Source organism: Lissotriton helveticus, chromosome 4_1 (assembly GCF_964261635.1).
Source record: "Lissotriton helveticus chromosome 4_1, aLisHel1.1, whole genome shotgun sequence".
Classification (NCBI taxonomy): domain Eukaryota; kingdom Metazoa; phylum Chordata; class Amphibia; order Caudata; family Salamandridae; genus Lissotriton; species Lissotriton helveticus.
Window position 1 is genome coordinate 403606863 of NC_136063.1, and position 27771 is coordinate 403634633.

The 27771-nt window shown below is 50.5% G+C and overlaps 1 protein-coding gene across 19 annotated transcripts in view; it reads left to right on the plus strand.

Annotated features, from left to right (window-relative positions):
- Positions 1-27771, plus strand: part of UBR5 (ubiquitin protein ligase E3 component n-recognin 5) — a 2132574-nt gene that overhangs the window by 2029718 nt on the left and 75085 nt on the right. The window lies entirely within an intron of this gene.

A 27771-nucleotide genomic window follows, 5' to 3' on the forward strand; every position in this document is an offset into this window, starting at 1 on the left:
CATGTATTATGCCACCCCTGGGCTGACTAACTAAATCAGACACAACTGGCTGCTTGACAGCTGGGGCAAAGTGGTGTACTCACCCTCTGCTGTAGATATAGTATTCCTATATCTAAACCTAAATGGGCACACAGATCTCCTATCAGTCACTCCTATGGCAGGCCTTGACAATCCTGAAGTCAGAGTGCTTGGAATCGTGTGAGATAGTGCTCTGGCATGAGCTGAGCCTGTCTGCGGCTTTCGGGATCCATCCCTTAGCCGTTTCCATGATATCGCATACCATATACTCTTAAGTGCATTATAATCCTCGCGGTTATATGACAACTCTGGTATCGCTTTATCAAAACATGTCGAGTAAGGTGTCATACGAATTGGAATACTAACCCCTCGCCAATTCTGGCGACGGGGTTAGCATTCCACCCTTCTAGAGGGACACGACATGTATGTAACTTGTAACCCCGGTTAAAGTCAGACAGAGCCTTAGCTCCACAAAATGGATGCTGCCACCGAGACACAAGTCTGCCCTCCTGCTGCTGGGAGTCCTCCCAGCCCAGGAGGCAAGGACAAAGGGTTTCCTGCCAGGGGCGGTGCCAGCACCGTCCGAGACAGGATTTTGTGTATCCTAGGTAGGCAGGGCTTTAGAGGAAGGTGACTGCAAGTGGCACCCCGGTGCTCACTGTGCATAGGCCGGCTTGAACCAGTTCCAGGGGCACTCCAGCCCCTGATCTGGGGAAAGCCAGCCAAAGGAGAGGGGTGTAACCACCCCCCTCCTAGTCCCACCCATAGGGCAGGACTTAGTCGCGTGCCAGCCCCTTTTTGCAGGATAAAGGTAGGAACTGGCCCCCTTCCAAATCAGATCATCTTTGAATCCTGAACCGACTTTCCATGAAAGGAACTCAAGACTCTTCTCAAGATTTCTCCCTTGTGACTAAGGAGTAGTCACCCTGCAGCAGCAGGCACCAACCAAGCATCGCAGTCTGCTGTAAGTCTCTTCTCCGGATCAAGACTGCCCAGCACGACGAGAACCGGCTTCCCTGGCACCTCTGACCTCAACCTGCATCATCAGCCCAGCTGTGATCCGTGGGTGTGACGAGACCTCGAGGGACCGGCCATCTTTAAAGACTGCACGACGCTTGTCCAGCACGACCACCGAGTGACCCTCGACTGAGTGCTTTGGGGTAAGAGAAGCCCCGACCCTGAGCAGCTCCAGCACCGAAGTTCAGCCCCCCTGCATCCACGAGATTTGCGTGGGGCCCTTCTGCTTTTTGCTGCTCACCGCGTTGTCCAGGTCACTTGCCCGTTGGCTAGTGACCCTCTGACGACGAACTCTAACGACAAACACCGCTGGTCTGGTTGCTCCAGACTGGCCCTTGCTTCCCTCCATCAGAGAAGCACCCTGGACCCTCCTGGTCCACTCCAGACGCCATTTTAGGTCCACCGCGTGGGTCTTGCATTTGCCAAGACTTGTTGCCCAATCCTGGGTCCAGCGACGTCGACAGCAAGTACCTTCGTGGGACAGCTCGCACCTCCATCCTGGTCGCCGACAACGCCTCCTGGTCCGAGAGACTGCAGAGCCCAGCAGCGCCCACTCACCTGGCTGAGGTGACTTTGTCCGGTGCCATCCTGGTGCCCACCTAAATCACTGGCTAGTGATTCAGAACTTGGTCCCCTCTGCTTACAGGTCTTCTTCTTCCCTGATCCAGGCTTGGATCACCACGAACTTCTTCACTGGCCGCCTGCCAGCAACTTCTTTCTTCAGGCTCCTGGTTCTTCAACGAGGGTTTCCGACGCAACTTGAACCCTATGCAGCCGCAGCCCCTGGGCTAGGTAAACTGAGTACTCCGGTGCTCCAGCATAGTCCAACACCCTAAGTGTTCTGATCCACTCTTGTTTTCGACCCACCTAGTTGGGTTCGCCCGAGAACAGTAACTTTGCAACTGCTAGTATCCATAGACTTGTTCCCGCATTACGCGTGAGAGTTCCCACTCTGCACACGGCGTCCCTAGGCCTCCTGCTTCTAATCTAAGGGTTCAGCATTGTAGGCCTAGCGTTTCTACAGTCTAGAAAAGTATTACTTACCTGCTAGTAACTTCGCATTCCACTTCTTGTGTATATGGTTTTTCGTGCCCCTCGGGCATTTGTGTAAATTGTGCGACTTTCAGTATTTCTTCAAGAGTTTTGTTGTGTGCTTAGCTCCCTGTCTCATAAAGAGCCAGGGTAGTCCTGTTATAAATAAATATACTTTATTTTTGATAACCACTTGTGTGGTGTCCTTTCACTTGGTGTTCAAGGGGTAATGTGATGGTAAAACAGCTGGCTTAACACGCCCTCTAGAGTCTTAGTCTTAGACTGCTCGTATCCATGCTACTAGGATAGCTGGTCTATAAGGTTGACTTACAACCAATCATCAATAAGGGTTGTCTGGACTGATACATAGTGATCACTAGAATAGTGAGCACTGCATATCAGGCCAACTTCTCACACTTAGCCATCTGACCTCATAAAGAGTTCAGAGGTGTTGTTATTAATAAATATACTGTTTATTTTCATAACAACCTGTGTGGTGTCCTTTCATCTGGTATTCAAGGGGTTATATTGTGGTAAAACAGCTGGCTTCACATGCCAAAAGAGTTTAGCCTAAGACTGCTTTGTCCATGCTACCATTAGGATAGCTGGTCTATAAGGTTGACTTACAACCAATCACCATAAGGGTTGTTTGGACTGATACAAGGTGATCACTAGAACTAGTGAGCATCATATATCAGGCCAACTTCTCACACCGCAGGCGACTCGAACTCCGGCAGTCGGTCCCGTGCCGCGAGAAGTCTCGGTCCCACGGGAGGTCGAGGGAAAGGTCGCGGGCTCGGAGCCACCACAGCTCCGAAGTAGGCCGCACTCCTCCGGGTCGAAGTCGTCGTCCGGTAAGAAGCACAAGAAGTCCAAGAGGCGTCATCGCTCTGCGGACTCCCCCCGACGCGGCCGGTGGTTCGGGTGACACCACCCACGCGGCTCCGTCGGAGTCGCGGGCGCCGCGTCCAGCCCCACACCCTCCGGTCCCTGGGCTCAACGCGACGCCGGAGGAGATCGAGTGCTTCCTCATGGCCATGAGGAAACTCTCTCCGCCGACGCGCTGCGCGGCGCCTTCGGGCCTAGCGGACCTGTCTGGGACCTCTAGCGGGTCGGGGCTTCGGGCCTGGCGCCGCAGGTTCCCACAATCCCGACGCAGACGGTGCCTTCGGGCCCGGCGCCGCAGGGTACAGCGGCCCCGGCACCGCGGGACCCCGCTAGACCTTCTTCGGGATCTGGATTGTCGCCGGTGGACCTTACGACCTCCCCGGCGTCGGTCCATCAGGTGTCGCCTCCGGCGCCGTCCCCGATGCCCCCTTAGTTCCTGTTCCGACGTCGGGACGGCCCCAATGGGCGCTGCTCCAGACGTCGTTTGGGGAGTTTCACTTCTATGAACAGGCCCCATTCGTTGAGAACCCTGAGTTTCAGGAGATGGGTGATGAAGGGGAATGGGAGGGGTCTGAGGACCCTCTGACCCGAGAGTGTCAGTCTCATGAGGACTGGGCAGGAGACCTTGGGGAGGCGAGTGGCCTGGACACCTCTCCAGACACTGGTTTTGTCTCCCCTCCTACCGTGGCTTCGGAGGAGGGGGCAACCTACAGTGTGGTGTTGATGAGGGCTGCCAAGGCCTTGAGCCTTGAGCTCCCCGTCGCGGCCGTGAGGACTAATCTCCTCAATGAGGTCCTTAAACCGCAGTCAAGCTCGGCCGAGCCTCTGCTGCCCTTTAATGAGGCCTTGACCGACGTTCTTCTGGGCACTTGGTCCAAGCCCGCTACGGGTTCGCCCGTAGATAGGAACGTGGCCAGACGCCACCGCTCAGCACCGGGCGACCCATGTTTCCTGTCCACCCACCCTACCCCCGAGAGTCTGGTCATCCAGGCCTCCAATTCCCAGACCGCATTCCCGTCGGCACCGCTGGACAGGGAATCCAAGAGGTACGAGCAGTACGGCAAAAAGATCTTCTCGTCCGTTAGTCTGGGACTGCGGTCTTCCAACACCGCATGCCTCTTTGGCCGCTACACCCACTCTCTGTGGGATACAGTTGCGGAAGTGCTGCCACAGTGCCCGTTGGAGGTGCGGGCCAAACTCGGCCAAATATTCTATACGGTGTGGGCTGGATACCACCGACTCACTGGGTAGAGCGATGGCAACGACGGTGGCGGTCAGACGTCACGCCTGGTTGAGGTCCGCCAACTTTTCGGCCGATGTCCAGAACACCTTGATGGACATGCCGTTTGATGGCCGTCGCCTCTTTGGCGACAAGGCAGACCATGCGCTCGAGCGCTTTAAGGACTCCAGGGCTACGGCCAAGTCCTTGGGCCTCTCGGCCCCGCGCCAGCAATCGGCTGCCTTTCATTCCTTTCGTGGCCACGGAAGGGGTGTACCCACACGTGCTGCCAGCCACGCTCCGCAGGGTAATACCCAACGCAGTGGCGGCCGTGGGAACCGCCGTCCCGGCGGTCGGGGACAACGGCCAGGTCAGTCAACACCTTCCCCCGCAGCATCCTCCTAAAAACCCTCCTAGTCCGTGCTTGTGACGCCAGTGGGGGGCAGGGTTCGCCATCACCACCTCCACTGGCGCACTGTCACTTAGGACAGGTGGGTGCTGCAGATCGTCCGAAGGGGCTACTCCCTCCCCTTCGAGGCGACTCCTCCAGCCATGCCACCGCAGAACCACCGTGTATCGGGGGATCGTTTGCAACTTCTGCAGGAGGAAGTTACGGCCCTCTTGGCCAAGGGGGCCATCGAGTGCGTTCCTGGGCCAGAAGTAGGGTGTGGTTGCTATTCCCACTACTTTCTGGTACCCAAGAAGGGCAAAGGGGGCCTACGCCCTATCTTCGACCTAAGGAACGTCAACGGCTTCCTCCGGAAGGAGAAGTTCAAGATGCTGACACTGGCTCAGGTCCTAGCTGCCCTGGACCCAGGAGACTGGATGGTTGGACTTGCAGGACGCTTATTTCCACATCCCCGTCCTGCCGGCCCACCGGCGCTACCTGCGGTTCACGGTTGGCCACGAGCACTTTCAGTATACCGTGCTCCCCTTCGGCCTTACCAGCGCCCCACGGGTGTTCACAAAGGTGATGGCGGGGGTCGCAGCTCATCTGCGCAGGTTTGGGGTTTCAGTCTTCCCCTACCTCGACGAAGGCGGGCTCGCCCCAGACAGTCGTCAGCCACCTCCAGACTACGGCAGATCTCCTGCACCGGCTGGGGTTCTCCATCAATGTGCCGAAGTCATACCTGTGCCCCTCTCAGAAGCTCCTTTTCATCGGAGCGGTTCTCGACTCGGCGCGGTTTCGGGTTTATCCACCCGAACAGCGGGTCCGGGATATTCAGGCTCTGATTCCCATCTTTGAGCCGTTATCCCGGGTCTCGGTCAGGTTGACGCTGCGGCTTCTGGGGCTGATGGCCTCCTGCATCCTGCTGGTGCATCACGCCAGGTGGCGGATGCGGGCTCTGCAGTGGGACCTGAAGTTTCAGTGGGCACAGCATCAGGGCAACCTATCCGACCACGTCCTGATCTCGGAGGGCTCTGCGAGACCGCTGCAGTGGTGGCTCACGGACCGCGTTTGGGTCAGCGGCAGATCCCTCTCCCTTCCCCAACCGGAGCACGTAGTTGTGACGGATGTGTCCCTCCAGGGCTGGGGAGGCCACATGGGAGAGGCGGAGATCAGAGGCCTCTGGTCTCCGGCGGAGGCCCGGCTCCACATCAACCTGTTGGAGTTACGGGGCGATTCGTCTAGCACTGAAAGCATTCCTCCCCTCTGTCCGGGGGAGTGTAGTGCAGGTGTTCACGGACAACACCACCGCCATGTGGTACTGCAACAAACAGGGCGGGGTGGGGTCGTCGACCCTTTGCCAGGAGGCTCTGCGCCTCTGGCAATGGCTGGAACGCCAGGGCGTGACCTTGGTGGCTCAACACCTGGCAGGTTCTCTGAATGCCAGGGCGGACGAGCTCAGCCGTCGGTGCATGATGGATCACGAATGGCGTCTGAACTCGGACGTGGCGCAAGGTCTCTTTCAGCAATGGGGAGAGCCTTGGTTAGATATATTCGCCACCGAAGAGAACGCGCAATGTCATCAGTTCTGCGCGTTGGAATTTCCAAGGCGGCACTCGCTCGGAGACGCTTTTCGTCGCGAGTGGAGCTGCGGTCTACTGTACGCCTTTACGCCTATACCACTTCTGCCCAGAGTGCTGAAGAAGATCAAGCGCGACCGGCCCAAGTCATCCTTGTGGCTCCGGACTGGGCTCGAAGGTACTGGTATCCAGAGCTACTCAGTATGTCAGTCGATCCCCCGGTTCGTCTGCCTCTTCAGGAGGACCTTCTGTCGCAGCAGCAGGGGACGGTCCTCCACCCGAACCTGTCCAGTCTCCACCTCCATGCTTGGAGATTGAGCGGCGACTGTTGAGGCCATTTGACTTGCCTCCTGAAGTCTGTAACGTCATTCTGGCAGCCAGGCGTCCCTCCACAAAGTCGGTATACGCCTGCAGGTGGAACAGATTTGTGGCATGGTGCACAGCAAAGGCTGTGGATCCTCTTGCTGCTCCTCTTTCTGAGGTTCTTCTCTTCCTTCTTTCTCTTGCCCAGCAGGGCTCTGCTCTGGGCACTATCAAGGGCTACCTTTCTGCCCTTTCAGCCTTTCTGAGGCTGCCTGATCAACCTTCTTTGTTCAAGTCCCCTATTGTGAATAGATTTCTAAAAGGCATCTCACACACACACATTCCCTCCTGTTCCGTTTGTGATGCCTCAGTGGGACTTGAACCTGGTTCTTACGTTTCTGATGTGCGCTCCTTTTGAGTCACTTCACAACTGTCCTCTCCGCCTTCTTACTCTGAAGACTGCTTTCCTGGTTGCCATCACCTCTGCCAGGAGAGTGAGTGAGCTCCAGGCCCTTTCTTGTACTTCACCTTTCCTTTCTGTCCATCCGGACAAAGTGGTGTTGTGTACTAAGCCATCTTTCCTGCCCAAGGTTGTCACAGCCTTCCACATCGGGCAGTCTATCACCTTGCCAACCGTCTTCCCGCCACCGCATCCCTCTGAAGAGGAAGAGCGGCTCCACCGTCTGGACCCAAAACGTGCGCTCTCATTTTACTTGGATCGCACACGCCAGTTCCGGGTGGATGACCAACTCTTTGTTGGTTACGTGGGCGCTAAGAAGGGGAAAGCGGTGCACAAGAGGACCATCTCCCGGTGGATCATCTTGTGTATCCAGGCATGCTACTCCTTGGCTAGAAAGGAGCCCCCTGTTGGATTACGGGCTCATTCCACCCGAGCCACGGCGACTACAACTGCCCTGGGCCGGGGGGTGCCCTTACAAGACATCTGTCAGGCAGCTACGTGGGCATCACTGCACACGTTTGCAAGACACTACTGCCTGGACAGCCAAGTCCGGAGGGATGGCTTCTTTGGCCGTTCTGTCCTCCAGGTCTTTCTGGTGTGATTATTGGTTCGCAGACCCACCACCGAGGTTGGTATTGCTGGGGTATCTATTCTAAGGTAAGGAATCTAATACTAACATGTCTCTTTCAGATGCACAAGTTACTACTTGTGTAACGATATATCTGTAAGAGACATTAGTTAGTATTAGATTCCTTACCGACCCACCCATCCTCCCCGTTCTGCGAACCGATATCTAGGGTTAGGGTTACCCCCTTTCAGGGCCCTAGTTTCAATGGCACCAGTGTTGGTTTTTAACATGGCTATGCGTTTCTGGCGCGGAAAAGCTGTGTCTAAGAACTGACGTCAGCACGCGGAGGCGGCGTCTAAGTACTCCGACGTCATCACGGCGCCGACGACGGACGCAGAGCCGCAGACGACGCCTACCGACGCGCAAGGGTACTGCTACGCAAAAATTTCCGGATCCAGTCTGACGCCTGGGGATATTCTAAGGTAAGGAATCTAATACTAACTAATGTCTCTTACAGATATATCGTTACACAAGTAGTAACTTGTGCTTTACAACCGTCACCATAAGGGTTGACGAACTAAGCCATTTATGCCAAGCGGACCCCGAATGGCGTCTAAGGTCCGAGGTGGTGCAAGGACTCTTTCAGCAGTGAGGAGAGCCTTCATTAGATCTGTTTGCCCCTGAGGAGAATGCGCAATGTTGGCAGTTTTGTCCACACGCGTTTTCAAAGAGACACTCGCTCAGCGACGCCTTTCGTCTCAAGTGAAGCTCAGGTTTCCAGCACGCCTTTCCGCCAATATTGCTCCTGTCCAGAGTGCTCAAGAACATCAGGAGCGACTGTGGTCAAGTCATTCTTGTGGCCTGAACTGGGCACGGATCATCTGGTATCCAAAACTTCTTCTGATGAATATTGATCGCCAATCAGGCAGCCCCTTCGGTAGGATCTTCTGTTGCATCAGTAAGGGAGGGTCCTCCACCTGAACCTATCTACTCTCTGCCTCCAGGAGAAGGCAACCAAAAACCTTGAGGCCAGCCAAGAACTTCAAAAAGCTTGGCATGACCTAAAGGCTGTCCTAACTGTTTACCAGCCAGGACAGAAGGTGTGGGTGTTGGAGCCAGTGGTTACAGCAGCTCTCCAAGACAAATGGTCTGGACCCCACACCATCATTGAGCAAAAGGGAGAGGTCACCTACCTGGTGGACCTTGGAACTCCCAGGAGCCTCCACAGGGTGCTTCATGTAAACAGGCTCAAAGCATTTGTCAACAGGGAGGACATGGGCTTGCTCCTGGCCACAGATGAAGGGCAGGAGGAAGAGAGTGACCCTCTCCCAGACCTGCTCACTCAGAACCCTGATGATGGGTCAGTAGATGGTGTAGTCTTTTCTGACAGCCTCTCTGCCCATCAACAAGAGGATTGTAAACAGGTTCTTCAATCCTTCAGGCAAATGTTTTCACTGACCCCCAGTCAGACAAACTGGTGCACCCATGAGGTGGACACTGGTGACAGTCTGCCTGTCAAGAGTAAATTTTACAGGCAACCTGACCACGTCAGGGACTGCATAAAGAAAGAAGTCCAAAAGATGTTGGAATTGGGAGTCATTGAACCCTCAGAGAGCCCTTGGGCTAGTCCTGTAGTTCTAGTGCCAAAACCTCACACCCAGGATGGTAAGAGAGAGATGAGGTATTGCGTAGATTACAGGGGTCTCAATGCTGTTACTAAAACAGATGCCCATCCAATACCCAGGGCAGATGAACTCATAGATAAATTGGCTTCTGCCAAACTGTTGAGTACATTTTACCTGACAGCTGGTTATTGGCAAATCAGGTTAGCTGAGGAGGCCAAGGCCAAAACAGCATTTTCTACCCCAGGAGGTCATTACCAATTTGTGGTGATGCCCTTTGGTTTGAAAAATGCACCTGCCACTTTTCAAAGGTTGGTGAACCAAGTTCTCGCTGGGTTGGATGACTTTTGTGCAGCATATCTAGATGATATTGCTGTCTTCATCTCCACCTGGGAGGATCACCTGATCCACCTGAGGAAAGTTTTGGAGGCCCTGCGGAAGGCAGGCCTCACTATCAGGGCCACCAAGTGCCAGATAGGGCAGAGTCAGGTTGTGTACCTGGGCCACCTTGTAGGTGGAGGCCAGGTTCAACCAATGGAGAGCAAGATACAGGCCATAAAGGACTGGTCTCCTCCAACCACCCAGACACAGGTCAGAGCTTTCTTGGGCCTGTCTGGTTACTATAGGAAGTTTGTCAAAAATTATGGGTCCATTGTGACACCACTTAATGACTTGACAAGCAAGAAAATGCCAAAGAAAGTTCAGTGGACAGCTAGCTGTCAAAAGGCATTCGATGACCTGAAGCAGGCCATGTGTACTGCACCTATTCTCAAGAGTCCTGACTACTCCAAAACTTTCATTGTCCAAACAGATGCTTCTGAGTTGGGTGTGGGAGCTGTTCTATCTCAACTGAATATTGATGGTCATGACCAGCCCATTGCTTTTATAAGTAGAAGGCTGACCCCTAGAGAGAAACGTTGGTCAGCTATTGAGAGGGAGGCCTTTGCTGTGGTCTGGGCCCTGAAGAAGTTGAGGCCATACTTGTTTGGAACTCACTTCAAGATTCAGACAGACCATAAGCCCCTCTTGTGGCTAAATCAAATGAAGGGTGAAAAACCCAAACTTCTTAGGTGGTCCATTTCCCTACAGGGGATGGACTTTACAGTGGAACACAGACCTGGTACTGACCATGGCAATGCCGATGGGCTCTCCAGGTATTTCCACTTAGAACAGGAAGACTCACCTGGTCAAAGTTAGTTTAATGTCCCTAAGTTTGGGGGGGGGGGGTTATGTAGGAGAGTAGGGTCTGCAATCCTATGGTCACCCCAGATTTTTGATTTTTGCTTCACTGGTTTACGACTTTCCCTGGCTGTGCTGAGAAAGAGGGGTCCCAGTGTATAGTCATCAATTGCCACAATTCAATCAAGATAGAAAGACAGTAAATGAGGCTACACCGTTTTTATTCACAATGTAGGTGTATATTGAATATCATATCTTGAAATAAACATTCAAAAAGGCTGTGGAGTGCCCCAGGGGAAGAGGGAAGTGACAAGGTGAGGATGGTGTGGATAAGGAATAGTGACAATAAAAACAACCAAATGGCGCAAACGCATCTATATGTTAATTTAAATATAAACCAACAAAAGACCATAGGTTCAATACATCATTTGATTGAAATCATACTTCACAAATTACATTAATGTCATGAATTTGGCGTGAAGCTGATAACCAAAAAACAGTCGTCGACGTTTCGACCCTCTAATTGTTGCAGGAATTAGTTGTACCCTTGCTCTGGGGTCTTCATCAGGACGGGATGGGAGCAGACAACCTAATCAAATACACATCAATAATTAATTGGATAGAATTTAACTCCTAGCAATAGGTCAAAAGCGTGAGCAATGAATGTAGCACACTATGAAAAATAGAGCATACCAAATCAATTGTAGCTCTTCTTCAAATTGATAGTAGGAAGGGTACTATACATCTATTGTTATTAACTTCAAATCCTGAGATTGAAAGAGTTGGGAAATTATTACGGGATAAGGACATACTTTAAATTAGTATTGATATCAAATAACCGACTCAAAAAGCACTTACATGGTGTGCCGAGGTTAAAAGGCCCTCAGGTCTGGAATTAAACAAAACGGACATAACTTTGTTAGCAATGGTAATTAAATGTAGTTTGCTCACATGCACTGTTACATACTACATATTACATATTGTTGGGACATGGACTCACAATTAGGACTGGCGTTGACGGTTGAATCAAAACGAATCACGGACCGAGGTCAGGAAGGAGAATCTGTTAAACAAAGGTGGACTTTTTAGCAATATAAACGGGAGCAAACCCGGGGGCGTGGCGCAAAATAATTGTAGAAGCTTACCCGAAGGCAGACTTAAACGGATCACGTCCACGTTCGATCGTCGTAAGGGGCACCGGCACATTCGCACCATCTGGGAAAAGATCAAGGGCCATTTAGTATAACAGCCGACTATCGACTGAGAAGTACCGTGTCAGAATTGGGCTAAAACACTCACCGGAGGCAGAATGAATCCGTCGTCTCGTGAGCTCGCGTCTCGCAATGGCGAACTGCGCTTCCTGTTGGGGCTGTAACTAAGGCAACCACGTCACGTGAGCGCAAGGTTGCGAGTAGACACCGTAAACAGACTACTGACTGTGGAGGCGAGGGCAAAGCACCGATTACTGACTGGCGATATTGCCTCGAAATTGGTATTACGGTCAGAACATAAAAGGGGTTGACTGGATGATGAAACCCAAATGTATAACAAAATTACGTAAATGTAAAAAATTTTGAAAGGGATAACCGTCATTGTGTTATTTAATAGGCATGTAACTAGGGATCGAGAGAAGCATAATGATTACCCATAGACACCTCAAATCATCGTGAAACATGAATCATTATGATATAACCAGAACAGATTACTAATGCGTTAAATATGGTTTAGTTCCCATATAGAGACCGAATTCCAGGAGATACCAATCATGATTTTCATTGGTTAATGTTGCACATAACAGAAACAATATGGTATACCCCTCATAAAAGTCTGAACAATTGATCATCACTCAGAAAATAAATTAAATAAAGTCGTACTAGTCATCATCAATTGATAATATCAGTCAGAATAAGTCACCATGAGAACATCATAGCTCAAAATGCGAATCACAGGTCGTAGAACAGCTGGAAGTGACCTGTAAGGAAACATATATACATATAACAAACATTGTATGGCGTACCTATCATATGATGGTAAAGGCCATTGAATAGCAAGATGGAATAATTAGTAGAGGCCGTATAACCATCGTCTCAGTACGGGAGAGAATATATATGTCAAATGTTATAGAACAACTGCAATTAACATTTGTCCTCCGATCATCCCACAGATGGCGTACCAATCACAAGACGGTATAGGCCATTTATTTAAGGACAGAGTAGATCAAACAACCCAATAGACCACTATCAGAAAGATATCTAGAGGAAAATTAGGGCAGAGTCGCTAATTGGGAGAAGGAGCTGTCATGTTCATTAAGGCCATTTTGAATTGAATCAAAGAAAAACATCCACTTTAATTCTCGTGTATTGAGAATGCTGGTGATGTTGCCTCCACGAGGTCCCAAGGTTGCCTTCTTTAGCACGACCCATTTGAGGCTCTCTGGGGGATGCGCGGCCGATTTAAAATGGTCCACAAGTGGTGCACCCTGTACCTCACATCTGATCCGGCTCATATGTTGGAGGATTCTCATTTTGGCCTTCTGTTGTGTTTGCCCAATATAAATCAAACTGCATGGACATGTTATTGCGTAGATTATGTTGGAAGTGTTGCAGTTGCTGTGAGATTTGAGCTGGACTTTCCGTTGGTTGTGCTCGAATTCCTTCGTTTGTATAGTGCTATTGCAGGCCTTACATTGTCCGCACCTGAAATGACCGATGATTGGTGGGAGATTCCATAGAGAGGTGATAGTTGGATCTTCTGGAGTTGGTACTACATAGTCTTTAACACTTTTCGCTTTCCTGAAGGTGTGTAATGGTGTACTCGTCTGTTTAACATCATCTGCAATCAAATCCCAATGTTGATTCACAATGCGCTTTATTTAGTTGAGAATGTTGTCACACAGACAATTCTCTCTTGTTGTTGGTCAGTTCTATCTTTAGGGGTGAGTAACTGTTCCCGAGGGTAGAACCAAGCGCGTTTCCTTGCTCTTTTCAATAGTCTTCTCGGGTATCCGCGTTGTTGGAGACGATTAGAAAGATCTTCTGACTCTTCAAAATAATGATCCTTATTGGAACAGTTCCTACGGATCCGTAGGAACTGCCCAAATGGCAGATTGTCACGTAGAGCGCGAGGATGGTGGCTGTTATATTGTAACAGGGAATTCCTTTCAGTTGGCTTACGGAAAAGTGTTGTGAGTAAAATGCCTGAGTTTTCATAGATGGTAATGTCCAGAAAATTCACGGTGTGGTTATCAGACTGAATCGTGAATTTGAGATGTGGAGATTGCTGGTTGAGCCATGTATAGAAAGATGTCAGTTGATTGGAATCCCCATCCCAAATCAATAGGATGTCGTCGATGTATCTCATTCAGAGACCAAGCCGGTCTCTGAATGGATTGATGTTATTAAGGACGGTGTCATCCTCGAATGCTGACATGTAAAGAATAGCCACATCCGGGGCAAATGGAGCCCCCATCGCTACGCCTTTGATCTGGAGAAAGAACTGGCTCTTAAATATGAAGAAGTTAGGGGTGGAGCCAGGCTGGCGACCGAGATGGCTGCATAGACACTCGGCTCCGTGACCCTTCTCACCCCGCGCATACATCCTGGCAACTATCCTGAGCCGTCACGGCATATTTAAGTAGGCGAAGGACAACTTTCACTGACCGTTTGCTCCTGAAGCTTTTCCGTGTGGCAGAACCGAGGAAATGTCCCCGACTGTTTTGCGGCCTTCACGGAGCTGGGACCGGGGTCTCGAGTGAGGAGAGTAGCCGGCCGCGACTGCGACAACAGCGGCCTCTGGTGGAGGTGAAAAGTCGGCCGGGGGCACCGGAGACCTGTTGGGCCGATGGCGACAGTGCCGACCCAGTCCATCTAGCGGAGTGCCTTGTGGGATGTGCGGTAAAGCAGGGTCGAGGGGAGTGCACGATACTTGGCCCCCTTTCCGGTGTTGTGTCCGGGCATGACTAATGACTTCTCCCGGAATCGGCAGGCGGCTCCCAGGGAGCGGCGGAGATTTTGTTTAGCCTTTTGGTGACCCTTCGCTGGGAAGCCTGCCTTGACTTTCGGGGTCCTCGTGGTGAATCCTGTTGCGCCCTGGTGTGGGGCCCGGTCCCGAGGTGAGGTGGAGAAGGACGAGGCCGGATCAGCTAAGATGGCGGATGGCACCCTCTTACGCAGACCACATCCAGGCAGAGAAGCTGCTGTACGGGAGAGTCCTGGGGTCTGGCGACACGAGACAGAGCACACGTCCAGAGATATACTGGCTGCGCTAACAACCCTGCATACGACCCTGATCCGGGACGCCCGGGATCTGGGAAGAAGGATGGCCGCCATTGTTGTTCCACACGGGCATAGTTCGATCTCAAGGAAGCGCCGATGTGCCCGCCTCTGTGTCAGTGAGGAGTGCTCCAGCTACGCCTATGTTCGTGGAAACGCTGGAAGACCCGGTTCATGAGATCGCTTTGGACAGATCTGTTGTACATGTGAGTGACTCGTTGGGGCACTTATCTAATCGGTGGCTGGGGAAACAACGTCGATCTATGGTTTGGGCTGCCCCGGCGGCGTTTCAGCGCTTACCGGATGGTGTGACTCTCTTCTGGCTGGTGAGACTGTGTTCGGACTGGTGGATGTTTTCGGGGTCGATGCTGACAAGTCCCATGGAGTAGCGGCTCTGCCCGGTCCGCCCGGACCACTTGGACCCTCCACGCTGCTCTGTATGCCGATTGATATGTGGACGTATGTTGGTACTGCTGATAGAAAAGGCCAGGGGTGAGACCGTCTAGGACATGGTGGAACTTATTGTTGGCTGACGGTGATTTGGGGGACACTCGTCGGGGATGTCATTGATTGTGCTATCGGTGATTAATGTTTTCCATGGCTATTCTGATCTTGCTTTTAGGATGTTTACTGCGCGTGGGGGCGGGTGGCCAGATCGATGGCCCTTCCCCACATTTTTCCTCTTTTTTTCTCTTTTTCTATATTTCGGGTCTCTCATTTAGGGCGACAGGCACGCTGCTGGGGGGGGATAGGCCGTAGCCTTCCGCAGGGATGCAGGGTGGGTGTGAGAAGTTGGCCTGATGTGCAGTGTTCACTATTCTAGTGATCACTATATATCAGTCCAAACAACCCTTATTGATGATTGGTTGTAAGTCAACCTTATAGACCAGCTATCCTAGTAGCATGGATACGAGCAGTCTAAGGCTAAGACTCTAGAGGGCGTGTTAAGCCAGCTGTTTTACCATCACATTACCCCTTGAACACCCAGTGAAAGGACACCACACAAGTGTTATGAAAATAAACAGTGTATTTATTAGAATCACAACAACCCTGTACTCTTTATGAGGACAGGGTGCTAGGCACACAACAAAACTCTTACGAAAATACTTAAGTTAGCACGGTATACACAAATGCCCGAGGGGCACGAAAAACCATATACTCTAAAAGTGGAATGCGAAATTACTAGCAGGTAAGTACAGTACTAATAGGCTTTGGAATCGCTAGGACTTGACTATAGAATCGTTAGATTACTTCTAGGAGACCCAGGGGACTCGGGTGCAGAGTGTGCACTCTCACGCGGGATGCGGGACAAAGTCTATGGTAGCTAGTAACGCTAAAGTTAGTGTTCACGGGCGAACCCGACCTGGTAGGGAGAAAACGACAGTGGATCCTGACCCTTGGATAGTGAGGCTATGCTGGGGCACCGAAATGCCGAAGTTACCTAGCCCAGGGGCTGCAGCTGCATATGTCTCAAAAGACGTCGGGAATCCTCGTTGCCGGACCAGGAGCCTGGAAGAAAGATGCTGGCAGGCGACCAGTGAAGAGAGTTCGAGTTGATCCAAGCCTGGATCTGGAAGATGGATGACACCTGAAAGCAGAGGGGACCAAGTTCGTGACTACTAGCCAGTAGTCAGTGGGCACCAGGAGGGCACCGGATGGTAGTCACCTCGACTAGGTGAGTGGGCGACGCTGTGCTCTGCAGTTCTCACGGACCAGGATGGAGAGGCGAGCTGTCCCACGATGGATGAAGCTGTCGGCGTCGAAGAACCCAGGATTGGGCAACAAAGCCTTGGCTAATTCAAGCCCACGCGGTGGACTCAAAATGGCGTCTTGAGTGGACCAGGAGAGTCCGGGGTGCTCCTCTTCTGGAAGGGAGCAAGAGCCAGTCTGGAGCAACCAGACCAGCAGCAGTGATGTCGTCGGGCGTCGTTCAGAAGGCCACAAGCCAGCGGGCTAGTAGCCAAACAACGCGGTGAGCAGCAAAAAGCAGAAGGGCCCCACGCCGATCGTGGAGATGCTGGGGGCTGATCTTCGGTGCTGGAGCTGCTCAGGGTCGGGGCTTCTCGGACCCCAAAGCACTCGCCAGGAGATTACTCGGCGGGCTTGCTGTGCAGAAGTCGTGCAGTCTTGGCAATAGTCGGTCCCTTGAGGTCTCGTCGCACTCACGGTTCTCAGCTTGGCTGTAGAGATGAGTAGAGGTCGGAGGTGCCAGGGAAGCCGGGTCTTGTCGAGCTGGGCAGTCGGATTCCGGAGGAAGGACTTACAGCAGACCGCAGTGTTCTTCGGATGGTGCCTGCGGATGCAGGGTGACTACTCCTTAGTCACAAGGGAGAATCTTGAAGAAGAAATCTTGATGTCCTTTCGTAGAAAGTCGTGTCTTGATTCCAAAGATGATCTAATTTGGAAGGGGGCCTGCTCCTACCTTTATCTGGGAAAAGGGGGCTGGCACGCGACTAAGTCCTGCCCTATGGGTGGGACCAGGAGGGGGGTGGTTACACCCCTCTCCTTTGGCGGGCTTTCCCCAGGCCAGGGGCTGGAGTGCCCCTGGAACTGGTTTCAGCCGGCCTATGCACAGTGAGCACCGGGGTGCCACTTGCAGTCACCTTCCTCTGTAGCCCTGCCTACCTGGAATACACAAAACCCTGTCTGGGACGGTGCTGGCACCGCCCCTGGCAGGAAACCCTTTGTCCTTGCCTCCTGCTCTGGGAGGACTCCCAGCAGCAGGAGGGCAGACTTGTGTCTCGGTGGCAGCATCCATTTTGTGGATGCTAAGGCTCTGTCTGACTTTAACCGGGGTTACAGGTTACATACATGTCGTGTCCCTCTAGAAGGGTGGAATGCTAACCCCGTCGCCAGAATTGGCGAGGGGTTAGTATTCCAATTCGTATGACACCTTACTCGACATGTTTTGATAAAGCGATACCAGAGTTGGCATATAACCGCGAGGATTATAATGCACTTAAGAGTATATGGTATGCGATATCATGGAAACGGCTAAGGGATGGATCCCGAAAGCCGCAGACAGGCTCAGCTCATGCCAGAGCACTATCTCACACGATTCCAAGCACTCTGCCTTCAGGATTGTCAAGGCCTGCCATAGGAGTGACTGATAGGAGATCTGTGTGTCCATTTTTAGGGTTAGATATAGGTATACTATATCTAAAGCAAAGGGTGATTACACCACCTTGCCCCAGCTGTCGTGCAGCCAGTTGTGTCAGATTTGGATGGTCAGCCAGGGGTGGCATAATACATGCTGCAGCCCCTGGTAGGCCCTGGGTACACCTATGCCCTGGGTACCTAAGGTACACTGTACAGGGACTGATAAGGTGACTCAGTATCCAATTAGATATGTACCTAAGGTACATGGAATCCATTTTACAGAGAGAGCAGTAGGCCTGGGGTCCTGAATAGCAGGGCCCCAGGTCAACTAAGTCAGAAAACCAGCAAAACACCAGGCAAAAAGTTGGGGGCAACCATAGTCAGGGATCTACCTTCCTACAGTGGGGGTTAGGGGGATGGGGTTTGTTAATTTGTCCTTTCTTTGTTTCTATGACCCTTTGTCTTTCTTCCTTTTTGGTGTCGTCATTTTTCATGTTTCCTACAGTATGTTTCGTTTTGAGGGGTGGGGTGCAGCTTTGCTACGCAACGTGTTTGTTTTTTAATTTATCCTGCTCGTATGCCTTACCCCCAATACTTCAAACGTATTTGCACTGTTTGCGGATTTCCTGCTTCATGCTTGCTATTGTGGGACCATGTATGACCGTATGGCATTGATTCTGAGTTTTTCTTTATTGTAAAATGAACCTTCTCGAATCCTGAATCTTGCACAGTACGCTTGAATACAAGTTATATCCTGGACACTTATTAGACCCCGATTTTCGGGCTGCTGTATTTTTCTGCATTGATTTGCTGTACTTACGACTTGACTAGCGGCCGGCCGGGGTGGTTGTAGGCCCATGCTTGTATTTACTTGAGGTAACAATAAAGGTTCTCAAAAAAAAATATATATGAAGAAGTTTTTAGTCATAGCTATCCTGAGTAAGGCAATGATGAACTCCGTTGGTACTGTCACTGGAGTAGGTCGTCGTTGAAGACATCTAGTTATCACAGCAAGAGCTTCCTCTTGGGGAATACACGTGTATAAAGAGACAATGTCACACGTAGCCAGGATTTGATGTTGTGGGTCAAAAGGTAAATTCTCCAAGATATTTATTGTATGCATGGTGTCACGCAGGTATGATTTAGTGGATTCCGCAAGCGGTTTCAGAAAAAAGTCAATATATCGCCCCAGTGGCTCTTGCATGGAGCCGCAGCCCGAGACGATGGGACGTCCAGGGGGGGCAACCATGCTTTTATGAATCTTCGGTATGGTATAAATGGTGGCTAATCTAGGAATTTTTGGATTCAGATAATGGAACTCGTTTTCTGACAAAAACCCTTGGTCCAAGCCTTCCTGGGTCAATTCCAAAATTTCAAGAGCTAAGGCTTTTGATGGATCAGATCTCAGTTGTTGATAGCTAATACCATCATTCAGTTGTCGAAAGATCTCCATTTCATATTTGGACACATCCTGAGCAACAATGGCCCCGCCTTTGTCGGCTGGTTTGATGCTAATCTCATTGTTACAAGCAAGGGATTGAAGTGCCGCCTTCTCATTTCTGCTTATGTTGAACTTAGTGTAGGTTTTTTCTTGCAATGTTTGTTGTACATCTCTCCAAACTACAGCGTCATATGCCAGAATCTTATGTGACATTGTACTGGATGGAGGAACAAAAGTGGAAGGTATCCTAAGACCAGTGTGGGATGGATTCTGATAAGGCACAGAGTTACGAAAGAAATATTTCAAACGGATCTTTCTAAAAAATTGGAAGAAATCAGTTCGTATTGTAAAGTTATCCGGTTTGTTTGTAGGGACATAGGATAATCCTTTACTTAGTACTTGCAATTCATCGTCGTTCAGGTTGTATTGAGATATATTGACAACCGGGCTGGGAGTAGATGTAGGATTCACCACCGGTAAGTCTTGTTGCGTGTTACCCTTTCGCCATGTTGCTCCTGCTGGAAGTGGACCTGCTTCAGAGCTTGACCACGGCCTCCATCCCAATTCGTGGTGTTCTGTTGCTGACCGCGTTGTTGGCCCCTCGGTCGATTGTTGCCCCTGCCTCTCGGAGGTCGCCATGGTCCTTGTCGTTGTCCTGCTAATCAGACCCACAGCCTAGCTGTTCTCTCTCTAAATTGACACTCATGTACTTTAGGTGCATTTACCAATTGGTATTGGGTCACTCTTCTAAGTCCTTGTACAGTGTACCATAGGTACCCAGGGCATAAGTGTACCCAAGGCCTACCAGGGGCTGCAGCATGTATTATGCCACCCCTGGCTGGCCATTTAAACAGACGCAACTGGCTGGTAACACAGCTGGGGCAAGGTGGTGTAATCACCCTTTGCTGTAGATATAGTATACCTATATCTAACACCAAAATGGACACATATACTCCTATAAGTCACTCCTATGGCAGGCCTTATCAATCCTGAAGGCAGAGTGCTTGGAATTATGTGAGATGGTGCTCTAGCATGAGCTGAGCCTGTCTGCGGCTTTCGGAACCAAGTCCGTATAGCTGTTCCATGATAACGCTATACCATATACTCTTAAGTGCATTATAATCCTCGCGGTTATTGCTAACTTTGGCATAGCATTATCGAAACATGTCGTGTAAGGGGTCATACACTTTGGAATACTACCCCCTCACCAGTTCTGGCGACGGGGGTAGCATTCCACCCTTCTAGAGGGATAAGACCTGTTTGTAACTAGAACCCCGGTTAAAGTTAACCCGAGCCTTAGCATCACAAAATGGATGCTGCCACCACAGACACGAGTCTGACCTCCTGCTGCTGGGAGTCCTTCCAGCAACGGAGGCCTGGACAAAGGGTTTCCTGCCTTGGGAGGTGCTAGCACCACCCCAGATAGGCAGGGCTGAAAGGAATGAGACATGCCTGGGGCGCACAAGGTGTCCCTGTGCATACCCCGGTTTAAACCAGTTGCTGGGGCACTCCAGCCCCAGCGCGAAACCGGACAAAGGATAGGGGGTGTAACCACCCCCCCTTCCTGGTCCCACCCATGGGAGGGACCTAGTCACTAGTACAGCCCCCTTTAGCAGAATAAAGGTAGGAGCTGGTCCTATTCCAAATTAGATTATCCTGAACAACTTTACAAAAAGAAACTCTGGACTTCGACGTTCTGCTCCACAGAAGACTGAAGAAATCTCCCTTGTGGCCAAGGAGTGACCACCCTGCAACTGCAGGCACCATCAAGCGTCCTAGCGGTTCACTTTGTCGTCCTTCCTGCCGGAACCAGACCTCAGAGCTCGATGAGACCCGGACTCCCAGACCTCTCCGACCTCTACCCACATCTGCAGCACAGCTGAGACCCGTGGGTGCGACGAGACACGTGGGACCGGCCATCTTTGAAGAACTGCACTTCGCTTCAAGCACGACCTCTAGGCACCCTTGAGTAAGTGCTTTGGGGAATGAGAGGCCCCAGCCCGGAGCAGCTCCTGCACCGAAGACCAGCCCTCCAGCCTCCACGAGATCTGCGTGGGGCCCTTCTGCCTGGTTGCTGCTCGACGCGTTGTCTGGTCACTTGCCGGCTGGCTTGTGGCCTCCTAGACGACGAACCTTGAAATCTACACCGCTGGTCTGGTTGCTCCAGACTGGCCCTTGCTTCCTTCCAAAAGAGAAGTACCCTGGACCCTCCTGGTCCGCACCAGACGCCATCTTCGTCCACCGCGTGGGTTGCCTTTGCCAAGGCCTGTTGACTCCGATCCCGGAACAGACACCACCGACAGCGAGAGCCTGCGTGGGACAGCTTGTGCCTCCATCCTGGTCGTCGAAGACACCTCCTGGTCCACGTGGCTGCAGAGACAAGCGTCGCCTCTTCCCCTGATCGCGACGACAGCATCTGGTTCCTTCCTGGTTCCACACCGGTCACTGGCTAGTGACTTTGAACACTGTCCCCTCTGCTTTCAAGTCTCCATCATCTTCGATCCGCCCTTGGATCACTCCGGACACCTTCCTCATGGTCGCCTGCAGCATCTTTCTCCAAGGCTCCATTGACTTCAACGCGGAAACCCGACGCACTTTCACACCTATGCACCCACCCGCAGCCCTTGGGTGAGGTAACGAGAGCATTTCGGTGCTCATAGGTAGAGTGACTCTCCTAGTGTCCCGGTATCCTGTAGTTTCGGTCTCAACCAGTCGGAACTGTCCTTACTTACCTATTTCGTAATTTGTTCATGCCCATTGACTTTGCATTGAATCCCGCCTGTGTGTTCTAACACTGCACACGCGTCCCGTGGGCCTCCTGCTCCTTACCTAAGGTTAGGGTAGTGTAGCCCCAGCGATTCTACAGCCTCTGGGCATCCTCATTTCTCCTATCGTTCTACTTAATCCATTTACTTACTATATGGTTTGTCGTGCCCCTAGGGCACCATTGTAATTTGTGCGACTTACTGTATTTTTCTGAAGAGTATTGTTATGTGCTTAGCCCTCTGACCTCATAAAGAGTTCAGAGGTGTTTGATAGTAATAAATATATTGTTTATTTTCATAACAACCTGTGTGATGTCCTTTCATCTGGTATTCAAGGGGTTATATGTGGTGAAACAGCTGGCTTCACATGCCAAAAAAGTTTAGTCTAAGACTGCTCTGTCTATGCTACCATTAGGATAGCTGGTCTATAAGGTTGACTTACAACCAATCACCATAAGGGTTGTTTGGACTGATACAAGGTGATCACTAGAACTAGTGAGCATCATATATCAGGCCAACTTCTCACACTTCCTCCCAAAGTTTGTAATGGTGGCCAGGCGGCCCTCCATTTAGACTGTATACGCCTTCTAATGGCAAACATTAGTAAAATATTGTACAAACAGGTCTATTGACACCATTTCTACTTCTCTATCTACTATTCTTCTTTTCATTCTTACCCTTGCCCAGCAGGGCTCTGCTTTCCATACTCTCAAGGGTTATCTTTCTGCTTGTTCTGCTTTCATGTGGCTGCCGGACCAACCCTCATTGTTCAAGACCTCTATTGTAAATAACTTCTTGAAAGGGCTTGTACATGTTTCCATCTATGCCCTTTGTCATGCCACAGTGGGACCTTAATTTGGTCCTCACATTTCTCATTTGTGCGCCCTTCGAGCTGTTACACAATTGTCCCCTCCGGCAGCCTTCTATCAAAACAGCCTTACTTGTGGCGATAACATCTGCCCCGAGGGTGAGTGAGTTGCAGGCTTGATCATGCACGCCTCCCTACATGATGGCTTATATTGGTTAGGTGGTGCTTGGCACCCATGCTTCATTCTTACTAAATGTGGTGACCCCATTCCGTCTGGGTCAGTCAGGCAGTCATCCTGCCCACCTTTTTTGCTTTCCCGCATCCCTCTAAGAGGAGCATCTCCACCGTCTGGACCCAAAAAGAGCGTTGTTCTAGCTTGTTCGCACAAGAGTACCAGTGGAGGACCAACTCGTTGTGGGTTACGTGGGAGATAAAAATTGTCGGGCAGAGCAGAAACAGACTGTCTCACTGGGTTGTTCTCTGCATTACGATCTGCTACGCCCTGGCTAGCAAGCAACCCCCCGAGAGGTTACAAGCGCATTCTACCAGTGGAAGTCTGCGACTATGGTGTTGGCTCGGAGTCCTGGACATCTGTCAGACAGCAATGTGGACATCTCTGCACACGTTTGGAAAGCACTACTGCCTGGACAGTCAAGTCTGCAGGGACGGGCATATCGCCCATTCGGTCCTACATGATTGTTTTGTGTGAAAAATTGTCTGAAGCCTTATGCCAGGATGGTATGGTTTTGGTATCTATTCAAAGGTAAGGAATCTGGAGCTAGAAGTCTCTAGCAGAAGAACTAGTTACTTGCCTTTGGTACCGCAATATCTAGCTGCAGATTCATTACGGACCCCCCATGCCTCCCTGCTCTGCGGAATCATTCATAGGGCCAAGGTTGCTCCCTTTTCAGGGCCCTAGTTGGGACACACACACACACACACACACACACACATCAGTTCACTTCATGGCTCTGCACTTCTGGTGTGGAAAAGTGGAAAAGTAACGCATGTCCGCTCACCAGGGTGGCGCCTATATAGGTGACCACTACATATTAACCGATGCTAACGACGTCACGTTGAGCCGAATGAAGCCACGCAACGATGCGCAGGGGTAGAGCTTACGCAAACGTTTCTGTATCCAGCCCGACACCTGCGGAATTCAGAGCTAAGGAATCTGCAGCTACATATTGTCTCTACCAGATAATGCGTTACCAAAGGTAAGCAACTTGTTCTTTAAACATGCTGCCTCTTTTTCAGCCAGATCAACAGGTAAGTCAGAAATCTGATGCATCTGCTAGGCATGAGTGTTTCGCATGCTATAGTCCCTCATGTCAGGTTCCAAATGTGCCTGTCACTAGAAGTCCTAGCGGCACAGTGATCTCAAGCACAGGTTCATTTACAGGATCTGGTGTTGGTGTGGGGCCGCACACATCACTCTATGCAGCGGAACAATACAAACAACCTGTTGCAGGGGCGGCCCTTCCTGGACCCATTACCACAAGAGATCATCATCACAGACGCATCACTTACAGGTTGGGGAGGGTATCTTAATTAACTCACTGTTCAGGGCCATTGGACCCCTGTCCAGCAACCTCTTCACATCAATCACCTGGAGCTACTAGCCATCCAGCTTGCTTTCTGAGCCTTCCACTTCCTCATTCAGAACAAGACAGTCCTGATAAGCATAGGCAAGACGACTGCCATATTTTACTTAACTAAATACGTGGCACGCATTCACCGCAGTTTTCCAGTGTGACTCAAAGCATCTGGAGAAGGGCAATCCATCACAAAGTCGATCTACTTATTCAGCACATTTCTGGAGTGGACAGTTATCTAGCGGACTTGCTCAGCAGGATGAATCAACAAGTCCTCGATTGGGACCCCACCCCAAGTTCTACACATGAACTTTCAACATTGGATGTTCCCACAGATGGATCTGTTCTCCACTGCGAAAAAAATGCAAAATGCCCAAACATTGCTGCCAGACTACCACAGCCACACCACAGTCTCTGGACAGTGAAAATGGAGCCGATGCCCATGCACAATACCACTAATAGCTGGAGTCACTAAGTCTATTGACTCAAAAACCTAATTTGAAGAAGTAAGTTGTACACATCCAAGCACACACTAGATGACAGAAGAATGCCCAGCATGTGAATCTACAGCACTAAATGCCATGAACAGATGCTTACAAGGTATGTATAATTTTCCTTTTCTTGTGATGGATGCTTCTACCTCCAGTTTTCTCAGCTCTTGAACTGAAAACCAAGCACTATCACCAAGGTGCTGGGTCTGATGAGATGATCAAAGCAGGAAGTCTGCTACACAGATCTGGGGTAATGGCCATTCTTGTCGACTTAAGAGTTGAAACAATAATGTCTGTTTAAAGTATGAAATAAAGACTATGTTGCAACCCTGGAAATATGCAGAGCAGAAACACCCCTAAAAAATGAAATAGAAGCAGGCTATTCGCTTGAAATGGGCCTTGATGCCCTCTGGATGGTCCTTCTTGGTAAGAGTGCAGCAATGCACAGCGTGTTCTGGTGGAAAATATTACGCCTCTGAATTGCCTTGTCTGTCTTGGAACCAGCATAGCCAACGACAAGCTGATCATGAATTCAATACCAGAAAAGCACTCAAACATGTTTGGGTTTTAGCAAAACCTCCGTGCACTGATATGATGATAAATTACTTTGTCATCATGCTTGTTTCAAATTAATTTCAGTGCCTTCCATACTAATTTGCTTACCTTGCTAAAATCCTTTCACGGAAATACCATTCTCTACAAAAAATGTAAATGCAAGAGATAAACATTAACTGTCAACATTGTGTGCCTAGAGTACAAGCATGTATTTTCTTGTGCACAATTATGATTAAGACAGTCATTTTCCAGTAACCTTAGTGTTCTGTAGGGTTTGTGCACAACACACAATAAATAGCACACACTCTTGTTAATAATAAATATGAAAATGGTTTTAAAGATACTATCTGAATTTATAGTTCAACTGCCACCTCAGAAATGAAGACTACGGGGTGGGGCGCCTGTACTATTCATACAGGCAGGAAAATGGTCAGACTATTTGGTTCTTATGTTGGTCTTGGAGTATGTATCACGGTATACACAGTGATTTTCTTGCAGGTCTTCTTTTTGCAACTGACAGACACTACCATTTAATTTCTCTCAGACTCAGCTGCTGCCTCTTAATCATTGCATTCTATTTGAAAAAATATATATCAAAGCATGATGTATCCAGTAAGCAAATATTGCTTAAATTGTAATTTGTCAGCTAGACTTTAAAACATCATCTACTTGCCATTTGTCTGTTTCCACAAGGCAACGAGGTGAATGGAAGAGTTTACTTGTTCTAAAGTTTATCTATGTTCGAGGCATGTGGGCAACTGAATTCATATCTGTGCATTGATCGCCGCCTAGTGTTGGGTTCGGATGATTGCACATTGTTGTCCTGGAAGAGTCTTCGAAGTATCACGAGATAGGTGGCTCCTCCCCTGGACTACAGTGCGCATGGGCATCCTTTCCATCCTCAGATTGTTTTTTCCGCCATTGGGTTCGGATGTACTTTCTTTACTCCAGTTCGGAAACTTTTCTAAAGGCCAAAAGGCCTTCGGGGTCGTCGGTATTGTCATTTCGATCGGTGCCGAGTACTTGTTCCAGTTATTTTCGAGCAGGAAGTCGAAGAGACCCGCGTGGCCTTTTCGACACCAGAGGCCCGATCGTCGATGGAATGCAGCCCGTTCAAACGATGCCCCCTTTGTAATTCTAAGTACCCACACATCGATCTACACCCGGTGTGCAACAAGTTCCTATCTCCGGAGCACAACGAGGCCAACTGCCTAACTTGTGCTCGATTCAGGTCACTGAAGACGCTTCGACGCGAGGCAGACGATGACGAGGCCAGCGCCCGACATAGTCAATATCTTCGATGAAGGAGACGATGAGGTTGTCGACACTGAGGATCCAGAACAGCAGTCGGATCCCGGTTCGGAGCATGACTCCAACTATTATGAAGATGACGAAGGACACATCGAGGATGAAAACGTCGTCGAGGTAAGGGACGACGCATCGGCCATCGGAGCCGTCGATGACTACTCGAGTGATGAACCAGGCCCAACAGTGAGTACGGGGCCCGAAACAGACACGCAAAGACTTCAAAGGGCTCAGGTCGAGGCATCGCCAACAGGCCTTAGCCAAGATCATGACGAACATTCTATAGCCCCGCGTCTCGGCCCAGCTAAGAATATATCACACGAGCCAGCGGTCGAACATCACCAGTCACTGGTTAAATCGAAACCGAAAGCCATGTTGTCGAGACCGAAACCGAAACTGCTAGAGACAGTCTTCGGATCGAAGAGTTCGGATTCGACAAAGAAAAAAGGTGTCGGCGACCCTGCTGGGTCACAAATACGGGGTGTCGACCCGAAGATCGGTACGCTGAAGTCCATGCCTAAAGTCAGGCACGTCGATCCGACAAGGTCGACATCGACGGACAGCGACACAAATAAGGGACTCGAGTCTCGGAAGGTTCTTGATTCGAAGAAACGAGTCGACAGGCCACAGTTCGTCAAAACCCTCGAGCCAAAGTCCAAGAGCGGCTCGAAGGACCACGTCGAGTTGAGACAGAAGAGCGTGCCTCCAACGCCACAGGCGCCTAAGTCGACGCAAGGTCAAAAAGATATTGGCGACAAAACAAAGTCGGCAGGACCAATGACGACGCCAGCCCCAAAGAAGGTCAGTCAGTCTACCAATACTATGCCACCGATAAAATTCGGACTGCCCCCAACCGCACCCCCTAAGGCGCTCGATCCGAAGACAGGGATCGAAACGTCCAAGAAGGTGTCCATGGGGAAAAGGAGTCATTCTCTAGAGGAGGACATTGTGTACCAGGAGCCCTGCTATGATGAACAGTCGAAGCTCCATATCGACCCCGACTCTGGCACGCTTACTATTTATCAGAGGAAGATCAGGTCAGAAAATCCTCTTGACACATATAAAATTCCGCTCAAAAAGAAAAGGGATTCTTCCACATCACCTGTCCTTTTTGAGACCGTAAGGTACCATAGCCAGGACACCTCTGCATATTCACCCACACGCACT